The sequence below is a fragment of the Mustela nivalis genome (genome assembly GCF_964662115.1).
Source record: "Mustela nivalis genome assembly, chromosome: 8".
In the NCBI taxonomy this organism is placed as follows: Eukaryota; Metazoa; Chordata; class Mammalia; order Carnivora; family Mustelidae; genus Mustela; species Mustela nivalis.
Window position 1 is genome coordinate 138,680,708 of NC_139027.1, and position 10,757 is coordinate 138,691,464.

The window sequence follows — 10,757 nt, forward strand, 5'->3', positions numbered from 1 at the left end:
AGCCTGAATTTTCAAGTTACTTACTTAGACTTCACTCCATGAATCAGCCCTGTGCTTGTGGGGAAGGGAGCGCAAGCGGGACCACTGTTCTGCGAGTCGGGCGCAGGCACCCCCGTAGCCGGCTTTGCTGGAACGGAGGCAGCGTCTGTGCGCACCGGTTTAGCGGGGGCTTCGTAATGCTCTTTACAAGCTAGTGATGTGATGCTCAAAAGGAGACCTCGAAATCACGAGTCTAAACCAGGAGCTTTGCAGTGTTCTTTTCCAAGACTGGGCCTCCACATCACCAAGGGGATAGGTAGTTTGTGCCATTGGCTAATTTAAAACTTGCCGGAGTCCATTTACCAAAGTTACCCGTGTTGGGGTACCGGAAACCAGGAGTGAGGGAGCTCCTTGGTGCCCACAGGGATGTGAACCCTGATAGATGGGGCCAAGGCTCATTTCTCCAGCTGTCCAGAACCTGGAGCATAAAAGCCTGCTATGGGTTTACTCTCAATGAACCGGGAAATATTTGTTGAAATTGCTGAACTTCTTAAGATAATTATTTTCGTGTTTTCTAAAATGTGAAGTCTGAGGAGCTCTCCATCTTAAAGATCACCCCTGCAGGAACCCATACTACATGCTGCTTGTGGATTTGCCAGCATCTTCTGGTTCAGAAAGATACAAGTGTAATATTGACGGCCTTAATAAAAGAGAAGTCACTGTGCCATTAAAGATGGACACCCATGGAGTGCCTGCGTGGCTCAGTTGGTTAAGGGTCTGCCTTGGGTTCAGGTCATGATGTCCGGGTCCTGGGGACCTAGTCCCATATTGGCTTCTCTGCTCACGGGAAGTCTGCTTCTCCCTTTCACTCTCTCTCTATGCACGTGCTCCCTCGCTCGCTCGCTCACTCTCAAATAAAAGCTTAAAAAAGATTTACACCCGGTTAAAACCAGAGGTCCCACTCTCCTGGAAAGAAGGGTTCATAAGCTTCGTGGAGAAGACAGGCTGTCTTGTTCACTTAGGTTTTCCAACATTTTATCACGAAAATTACCGAACGTGTCGGGGAGTGTCTCCAGCTTCACAGTGAACACGTACCCACCAGCCAGATTCTGAAGTTAACAGGTTGCTTTCGCGTGATGCCTCCACTTGGTTTTCCTAGGCCTTTGCTCTGCTCTGCTCGCGACGCCACACTTGGCAGTAACCGTGGACACAGCCTGGCAGCGAGAACTCGCAAGAAAGGAGGCAGAGCTCAGAGGCGGGGCCGAGCAGGTGGGAGCCGCGGGCAGCAAGGCCCACCTCTGTTCCTGCCCTGTTTGGTCTCACCGCGTATTCTGGGAGACAGACCCCAAAATGGCCTGGGAACGTGGTGCTCTGTGTGTGGGTCTGCGAGCTTCTCCAGAGTCCCCTGCCGTCAGAGGGGCCTCTCGAGCCCCGCCTGGCCGACCCGTGGGAGGGACGGCTTGGTCTGTCCTGGGCCTGGATGCGAGGCTGCCACGGGCGGGACCTGGTAGAGCAGCGTGGGCGGCCGGCTCATGCCCTCGCTGGCTCATGCCCTCGCCCTTCCTCCCGCGGGGCGGGATTCTGTCGCGCGAGGAGCTGCTCAGGCGCCTGCTGGGGTGTTTCAGGGCCGGTTCCCATGCAGCTCCCCAAGCATTCATTCGGTCACCATTTTCATCGTGGTTTCCTCATTTTTCTTTATGTCAATCCACTTTTTTTTTTAAGATTTTATTTATTTACTTGACAGAGATCACAAGCAGGCAGAGAGAGAGAGGAGGAAGCAGGCTCCCTGCCAAGCAGAGAGCCCGATGTGGGGCTCGATCCCAGGACCCTGGGATCATGACCTGAGCCAAAGGCAGAGGCTTTAACGCACTGAGCCACCCAGTCACCCCAAGTCAATGCGCTCTTTTTTTTTTTCATTCAACTGAAATGTGATTTTCCTTTGAAGGAAAGGCTCTATGAGAAATTACCAAACACATTAGGAACCCAGAAGTCAGCATTTTCCGGACTAATTAGTGATCATGGTTGTGAAATGACTAGTTGTTGCTACTAGCGTTTTTTTAATGGAGCTGCAGGACTGCATTAAAATATACACGTTTCCCCCCTCACACAGTGATGGTAAGCATCACTGTTTGCTCAACGGGCTACCATTCTGTGTGTCTGTGTGGGTCTACACGTGTATGTGTTACAGACGTTAATCATGTCCTGGACTGAGACTTTCCCCCATCACGTCTTACGTGGCTGAGGACAGGTAACACTGCCATGTGTAAGGGTCCTGACTGCTTCCTTGCACTCCCCCCCAGATGGGAGAAGGACTGTCTATGGACTGTAATAGGACCTTTGAAATACCCGTATAGCATTGTACATAGTTAGGACGTGGACTGCCTGCCTCGCAGTCCTGCCCCGGGACTGTGAGCATGTGATTTCTACTTCTCTGAGCCCCAGGGACCTCATCTGTAGGACAGGAGACATTAAATACATTCGCAAAAGGTGGGTGAGAGTGTTCAGGGTTCAAACCTGCAAAGTGCTTCTGTAGCTGGTCCATAGATAAGAGCTCAAATTCTAGCTGCTACTGCTGTCACTTCCAGGTGGGGTGACGTCCACGGAAGTTCCTCTCCCAAAGGACCAAATTATCCCAAAATACCCACAATGTCCTCCGGGAGGAGGCTTCGGGCAGTCCCAGGCCCTGTTTCCAGGCCGCCAGCAGATGGCGACCACGACCCCTGGGCCGGGCTGCAGGGAGCGTTTGCGGATTCTCCTGCTGGGACTTAGGCTTGTTGGAAGAAGTGAGTGCGGGCTCCCCACGTGGTGGTGTTACCAAGCTTGTAAGATAGTTGGGAAGTGGGGATGAGGAATTATTTATCCTGTTAGAAAAATATCCTTTAAAATTATACACTTTTACCTTTACAAGGATTGATGGCCTCCTTAGAAAATACGAAATTCGGTAATTTTTCAGAGGTCAGATTCCTGATTTTCCTACTTAAGATTTAATGTCCCCCACCACCACTGCCCGGTTTCCTTGTGGAACACGGAAGTTCTGTTGGCTGTGGTGTGGACGACTCTGTCCCCACTCACCATCAGTATTAACCCATCCTGCTTTGGGACAGAAAGAGAAGGAAATGCCAGCCTCATCCCGGATGGGTGCTGGTGGCCAACAGGGCCACTTTGAGGCAAATTTTAGTAACTCTGAACGCTCTAGACGCACATGTGCTGGTCGGGGGACGTCCGTCCTGGCTGCAGGAGCATCCCACCCTTGCGACAGGGGCTGGGCTGGCGCCTGCAGGCGACGAGCATTTCCCAGCTCAGCGGCGGGGTTGCCTGCGAAGTGCGGTGCCCTGATTTCAGAGCTCCAGCTGCACGAGGCGGAGGAGGCAGGAGAACCACGTGGCTGCCGTGCTAAGAGGTGTGTGTGTGTGTGTGTGTGTGTGTGTGTGTGTGACAACAGGTGTGTATCACCGCAGAAGCAGATGTAACCGTCGGCTAGCCCGCTGTGAGTCTGTTGTGAATTTGCATCGATACACGGAGAAATACGGAGATGAGGGCTGTTGCCAAAGCAAAGAAAAGCCTGTTGCAAACTTGCTGAAAACGTGAGGCAGGCCCTAGAGAGACCCGGCGGGCGAGCTCATCCTTGGAGTCTCCTCCTGGGCAGGGGCGGGCAGGGACGGGGTGGACGAAAGGGCTAGAAGCAGCTCAGCCACCAGCACCCGGGGTGCCCTAGCCCACACTGGCCCCTGGGTCGCTGGGGCACCGGCCATGCTGCCTCCTGCTCCGGATTCTTCTCCAAGCGGGGACGGCTCAGAAGCAGGAGGCCCTTCCTCTGCTTTGGAGCCGTGACACTGGTAGCCCGAAGGGCAGTGTCACCGTGACTCCAGTGGCTGGAAGGGCTGCCGTTGCGGGGCCTTCCTCAGCAGGCTGAGCGCCCCCTCCTGACCTTGGGCCTGAGGCACCACGTAAATCTGCATTTCTACTCCGCATCTTTCTGACTCTGGGCTTGACCTTTATTTTTTTAAGATTTTACTTATTTGAGAGAGAGAGAAGCAGACCCCCTGCTGAGCAGGGAGCCGGACATGGGACTTGATCCCAGGAGTCTGTGAATCGGCCTGAACGGGCCAAGACAGACGCTTAACCAACTGAGCCACCCAGGAGTCCTGGGCATGACCTTTAAAGCAAAAAGTGCAACGGAGGCTGAGTTTTGCTGAGGGAATTCTTTAAGGCTTGGGGTTTCCCACTGTCTTCAGGTGTGTGGCATGTCCCCTGGTTCCAGGGGCCACTTCCTCTCTTGAGACCTCCTGTAACATGACCCCAGTCCTCGGCTGCCTCACTGGGACTTTGCAGGAGGGGCCCCGTGGTGACCCACATGGGAGGCCCGAAGCGCAATTCTGTCATTTGTCTACCAAAGCAGAGTAAGTAGATGTTATGGAATAAATTGTGTCCCCCCAAAATCCCTGTGGTTAGTCCCAACCCCCAGTGCGCCAGAATGTGACAACATTGAGGGACAGGGTCTTTACAGACGTGATTAAATTACGCGAGGTCATCAGAATGGGCCCTAATCCAGTGTGGTTGGTGTCCTTCTAGGAAGAGATTAGGACACACACACAGGAGAGACCATGTGAAGCCAAGGACAGGGGCTTCACAAAGAACCAACCCTGCCAACACCTCGATCGTGGTCTTCTGCCTCCAAAACTGTGCGGAAATAAACTTCTGTTTAAGCGCCTCCCCCCCCCCGCCCCCGAGTCTGTGGTCTTTTGCCACAGCAGCCTGAGCTCCCTAGGACAGCGTTCCCAGTAGCTGTTCCTCTTTCAACCGTGTACCATGGTGCCCCCTGCCCCCACCGTGGGGCCAGAACAGACCCATGTCCACGAGGTACCTGCAGGCACCGTCACCAACACACTCCTGGGCTCCCGGGGCAAGTGTCTCTTGCACCTGCTGGGGCAGGCCCCCAGCCTGGCCGTCCCCAGAAGCAGGCCAGCTCCCTCATTCCCATTGCGGGGACAGGCTCAGCCTCTCTCCAGCCTCGGCCCTCACAGAGGTCTCGAAGCTCAGGGATGAGCCACGCACCACACCCGCTAACCTGTAGAGTGGCAGAAGGTGTGCAGCTTCAGAGTGGGAACTGTCGTGCTTATAATCCATGTTTTTAAATCAGCACTGGCCACTTTCCTAAGGGTGACCGAGGCAGTGGCCCATGCTGCCCGCTGACGAAACACCCCCACTAGCCCCGAGATGGCCCCTGCTTTCCATGCTATCTCATATGGCAAAGGGACTTTGCGGATGTGACTGAGGCTCTGGACCTTGAGACGGGGAGATGATCCTTATTATGGGGAGATCATCTTTCAGGTAGCGGTGGGAGTAGAGGCAGAGGGAGACAGTGTCCCCTTCCTGCTGCGTGGGACAGACCACCGAGCAGCAGCGGGCTCTGAGGGCGGGGGCTGCAGGCCAAGGAACCCAGTAGCTGAGAAAGGGCAAGGGGACGGATTGCCCCCCAGAGTCTCTGGAGGGAACCAGCCCTGCCTACACCTTGACTTTGGTCCAGGGAGACCCCTGCGGGGCTCTGACCTCCAGAACAAGGAGGAAGAGAGAGAGCTGTGTTGCTTTAAGCCGTAAAGGGTGGGTCGCTGGAGCAGTAATGCAAAGGAGTTCTTAGCAGGGCCGCAGACCCACCCAGCCCAGGGGCGGAATGCAGGCAGGGTCGTGAACTTGATGGGTAAAGAGTCTTCTTCACAGAGGCGGACACAGGCAATGAGTGCTCTCGCGGCAGCCGCTGTGACCCTGAATCTGGGGCTCCGTGGCACGCAGGGGACGGTGCTGCCGGACATTTTGCTCATCGCTCCTTCACAAGCACCGTTAAAACCACCATTCGCTCTTGTGACTTAACGCGTCAGCAAAAGGGCATACACATGCCTGTATCAGACACTTATTTTTTTTTTTAAATTCTTTTAAAGATTTTTGAAAAAAAAATCTTTATTTGACAGAGATCACAAGTAGGCAGAAAGGCAGGCAGAGAGAGGAGGAAGCAGGCTTCCCACCGAGCAGAGAGCCCGATGTTGGGCTCGATCCCAGGACCCCGAGATCATGACCTGAGCTGAAGGCAGGGGCTTTAACCCACTGAGCCACCCAGGTGCCCCTTAAAAAACGTTTTAATAGCTGTATTTTAAGGTGATTCTTCTCCTTCGCACGGCTAACCAGCTTACTGTTTGAAACCATCCGTCTGAGGAAGCGAGTAAGGTCTCGGCAGACTGCCGGGGATCCCAGGCCCACAAAGAGTTGGGGGCCGCTGAGAGGGCACATTGCTGGGGCAGGCTGGGCCTTTCCACACCGGCTGGGAGTTGGGAAAGCATCTCCAACAGAGGGGTTCGGGACTCTGCCCCACAAGGCGTGGGAACCCCTGAAGGAGCCTGTGTGGGAGGGCTGGCGACGTCCCCCCTCCCCACCGGGCCACAGGTGGCTGTGTAGGCTGCAGACAGAGGCGTGTTGGTAAAACCCAAAAATCGCAGGAGGTGGCATTAACCAAGCTCTTAGCACAGGGATGACCTCAGCACTTTCTGTTTTCCTCCTGCGGCTCACAAGGGCATCTATGAGGAAGCTGCTACCATGATGCCCATTTCAGAGCTGAGGAAACTGAGGCCCAGGGGGCTTGTCGCTGGCCGATGTGTGATGCATGCAGAACAGGAGCGTGGCGCTGTCTGGGCTCTGCCTGCCCTCTGCTCCCCACCCCCCACCGGTGCCCACAAAGAGAGCTGAGTGGCTTTCACCACCCGCGGAGGGGGAGCAGGGAGGCGTCTGCCAAGCCTTTTGCTGGCCAGTCAGACCCACCCAGCCCAAGAAAGTCTGCAAGCCTGAAGTCTCCTGCGCTTCTTCCTTTGTCGCCCTCATGTTTTATTTCAAGGTTCCCTGAGCCTCCAGTTCGGGGGGCGGGTAGGGGGGAGGTCTGCATGCTGCCCTCCCAACCCCCAGCTTGGCTTTGAGGTGAATCCAGCCCGAAGCCACAGAAACCCTGAGTTCTTTGGGGCTCCACGAAGGTGCCTGCACACCCCCACTCCCAGTCTTCTGGAATGGGCTCCTATGTGTGCTCGCTCCCTCACTCAGCGCACACGGACAGAGTGCTTTCCCTGTGCCAGGCCCTGGGGTCACAGCAGCCTGTCCTCTTGGAGCTGGCCTCTGGCAGGGAGACAGTCAGTCCCTAGAGAAGCACATGGAGGTTGGGGGGGGGGGGTGGCTGGGCAGGGACACTAGCTTTTGAGGGATGTTAGAGACCAGACAGTGCCTCTGAGATGCAGGTAGGGATGGTGGGGTCCTAGCCTGGCTGCTTGCAGAGGGGAAGAGACCAGGATCTGGGGACCGCCGGGAGGGGCGCAGGGAAGGCAGGTGCTGGTTCTGTTCCTGGTGGAGCTTGGGTGGGGAGGAGGAGGTTGGTGTAAGTGGAAGAACCCTTACTTGGATTCCCCCCCCAATCCCGGCTGAGCAGCTGAAGCCCAGAGCGGTACAGGACTGCCACCCATGCCTGGGTCCGGGAATGACACCCGGGAGTCCCAGGACCCTTGGTGGGCTCTGAAGGCTGTTCCCAGACCCAAGAGGGACAGGCTGTGGCTGTGGGATTTCATCTACTCAGAGCTCTGTCCTCCTCAGGACCTCCAACTGCGTGAGTCTCCTAGGGCTGCTGCAGCCGACGACAACAGAGTGGGTGGCTTAAAATGACAGAAATGTATTCGCACATGGTTCTGGAGGCCTGAAGTCCATAGTCAAGGTGTCAGGAGGGCTGCATTCCCTCTGAACGCGTGAAGGAGGGAGAGTCTGTTCCATGCGTGCCTTTCCCTCAGCTTCCAGTGCCACCAGCAAGCGTGGTCGGCTTGTAGATGTCTCTCTTCAGCCTCTGCTCTGTTGTCACGTGTATGCCCATCTTCTCATGGGCTTCTTGTAAGGACCACAGTTATTATTATTTTTTTAAAGATTTTATTTATTTGACAGAGAGATCACAAGTAGGCAGAGAGGCAGGCAAAGGAGAAGGAAGCAGGCTCCCTGCTGAGCAGAAAGCCCAATGCGGGACTCGATCCCAGGACCCTGAGATCATGACCTGAGCAGAAGGCAGCGGCTCAACCCACTGAGCCACCCAGGCGCCCAGGACCACAGTTATTGTATTAAGCCCCATATTAATCCAATATGACCTTCTTTTAAATTGATTATATTATAAAAAACCTACCTCCAAATAAGGTCACATTCACGGGTCCAGGGGTTACAACCTGAACATATTCCGGGGGGGGGGGGACACAATTCAACCCACACATGGCCACACCCGGGCACGGTCTCATGCAAGGACCCACGTTTCCAGACTAGCGTTGTGAGTCTGGGCTTTCCCCCCCAAGACTTCTGCTTCACTTAACCTCTCTGTGGTCCCAGCCCTCAAAGTGGGGAGACAAAGTCTTCCTTAAAAGCTATGGGGAGGTGTGCCTGGGTGGCTCAGTCCTTAAGTGTCTGCCTTTGGCTCAGATCATGATCCCCCAGGGCCTGGAATCAGCCCCACATGGGGCTCCCTGTTCTGTGGGAAGCCTGTTGTCCCTCTCCCATTCCCCCTGCTTGTGTTCCCTCCCTCGCTGTGTTTCTGTCAAATTAAAAAAAAAAAAAAAAAAAAAGCTATGGGGAGAATAAATGAGACCATGGATTGGCCATCATTTACAGCCCTCCGTGGCCTTGGGGAAGCCCCCTGGAGCCTCGGTGGCCTCCTCTGTGGCTGTTTTGAGTTAGATCATCTAATATAGGTCAGGTCACCTAGTCAAGGAGCTGGCCCCAAACAAACAATGAACTTTATCATTATTAGTGGTGTGTGCGAGGATCGACCACGTAAAAGTGCCCAGCACTCAAAAATTGTTGGATCGACGTTGGTGGCCCTGCGCCTCTGCATTCTGTTCTCGCTGCTGTTCCCTGTCCTGCAGTGTGGCTCTGGCTCTCCCCGGTTCCCACAGGCCTCTGACTCTGAAGAACACCTACTGCTGTCTTCTCACCGCCCTAGACCCCTAGACCTAACAGTCGCCATTCATTCATGTCTCTCCACTCCTGAAATGCAAGCCCTCGGGGGTGGTGGCGGCCGTGGAGGCTTGTTTTTCCTACCAGCAGCGTCCTGGGGCCTGACCCTGACGGGCCATTCATAAGGATCCGAAGGGGGAAGAGCGGATTCCCAAGTGGAGATGGGGTCACGTGGGCAAGCGGCGCCACCCGACGGGAGCGGTCAGGAATGCAGACACTCAGGGGGCCACAGTGAACGAGCGAAGGAACCCCTACCCAAGCACTGGCGCGTGAGGGCATACACGGCCCCCCGCCCGGGGCGGGGGGGAGGAGGGATCCCCTTCCCGGGGCCAAGGAGCGCGAGGTGCACGCAGCCAGCTCGCCGTGGACAACGCCCCGCTCGAGCCCCGCGCTTTCCGCTTTCCCGAGCCTGTGTCCCCGCCCTGGGCGGCCGCCCCTGGCTGGGGAACCCCGGAACCCCAGAACCCCGCGGCGCCAGCACGTGCTCCGCAGACGCCAGCCGCCCGCGTGCAGCCGCGCTCCACGCCGGCGCTCCTCCCGCGCCAGGTTTTCGCCAGGAGGGGCTCGGGGCGCGGGGCGGGCGGGGCCGCCGCGGGGTGGGCGGGGCAGGGCGCAGGGGGCTCTGGGACTTGTAGGCGGAGAGCCTCGGCTGCCGGCGCCCGCCGCAAAAGCGCCGCCCAACCAGCTCAAGTGCGTCCTGGCCAGCGCTGGGGCAGCCTCCGAGAGGCCCCGTCTGCGACGGAAGGGGAAATTGAGGCCGGGCCGAAGGGACTCAGCTTACCCAAGATCACGCGGTCGAGTGACGGCCGCCTTCCCAGGCCTCTAGGAAACTAGTTTAGGCCACACTTTAATCAAAGTTTCCAAAGGGCGCTCTGAGGGCCCCTTTTCGGGGGGGGGGGGGAGAGCTCTCCTCACCTCCGTTTCATCGTGCATTCACTCAACAAACATTTGCCGGGGGCCCTCTGCATGCCAGGCCTTCGGCTTGAGCAAGACCGAGATCTCACCTAGCATAAGAGGGAGAGCCCCCGGGTGGGCGGGGTCTGGAAACCCGAGGACTTCGAAGGAAATAAAGCAGCAGGATAAAGGAGGCAGGAGTGTGGCCGGGGTGTTGGAGGGACATGAGCCATAGGACTGAGGGAGGAATGAGGTAGGACAGAGGACTGTGTCCTAGGAGGACTGATAAAGATGGGGGCTCCCCTCCCCGAGTCGGGGGGAGGCTCAGGCACAGGTTTGAGGAAGGGAGGGCGAGCAGGGCCAGGGGACCTCGGACTCGAGACAGTCTCGGTCTGGAGTCGAACACAGCCTAGACAGAGAAGGTGCGGGATGAACACCTGAAACACCAGGGCACAAGGCAGGCTGTGCCACTCCCAGTCCGGCAGACCCCGGCCTGTGTTCCACTGTCCCCAAGGCGACAGGCTCCGCCCAAAGTGACCTCACTTAGAGCTGCAGTTCTCGGCGGCGCTAGTGTGTGCACAGCTGCCCCTGGCCATGCGGAGGGTTGGAGGCCCGGAGCAGCCCCCTGCTCTGCCCGAAGTTGTGACCCGCCAGCGGGGAGCGCTGATGCCAGGGCCAGCTTCAACGCCCCGAACTCAGCATCGGTTTATTGCTCTGCTGTTCGATGTGAAATTGCTAATGAGTTTGAACGAGTTCTGTAGCCAGTCCTGCCTGGTGTGGAGCTCACAGAGGCCCTGGCATGGCCTGTTTCTGTGGCTGGGACAGGGACAGAGGGACCGGACCACCCTGAGCTTGCATTTCCCCCAGGGTCG